This window comes from Monopterus albus, unplaced genomic scaffold (genome assembly GCF_001952655.1).
Source record: "Monopterus albus unplaced genomic scaffold, M_albus_1.0 scaffold609.1, whole genome shotgun sequence".
Lineage (NCBI taxonomy): Eukaryota > Metazoa > Chordata > Actinopteri > Synbranchiformes > Synbranchidae > Monopterus > Monopterus albus.
The window spans coordinates 54965-55665 of NW_018128489.1; positions in this window are offsets into that span (position 1 = coordinate 54965).

Genomic DNA, 701 nt, shown 5'->3' on the forward strand with positions numbered 1-701 from the left:
AAGATGGAGAATGGATCACATCGCCACCACAAGCAAACCGCTCCAGACATTGTTTGGAACACTACTGAGACCACCTCCAGGAAAGGGTCTTGGTGCGGTAGTTTTGGTCAGCATCTGAGTGTGATTGCTGTGTTTACACCTGGACAAACGAACCGCACAAAGGGGGAACAAGAGCCAATGTTCAATTCAACTGGACTAAACAAGGCAGGTGCTTAGAATAATAGCCACTGCGTTGCATCTTTGGGGAGGCGACAGTGGTGCGGTGGGTAGAGCAGTCATCTCCCAACCCATAAGGTTGAAGGCTTGAATCTCGGTGCCGGCAGTCCATGTATTGTTGCAATCGGTTCTTTTTACCATGCTAACTCTGAGAGACGAAACAGTCCAAGTAACTTCAAAACAGTGCTGATTTATTCAATGAACACAGGTAAAAATTAACATTACACGCTCAGGTATTGTCAGGTTTGCTCGGCCGCTCTGGTCTCCCTCACCTTTCCTACTGTCTCTTGCCCATTAACACTAATCACGTTCACCTGTTACTCACTCCCTTATCACCAGCTGCACTTGATTAGGTCACTCACTCCTCAGTCACTTGCCAGTTCTTTCTAGTCACTAGGCCAACTCTACTCCGTGCGTTTTGGATTGTTTTTGTATGTCTTTCTCCCCTAGCCAGCTACTGTTTTGTGTTTCCCCCGAAGGACTGT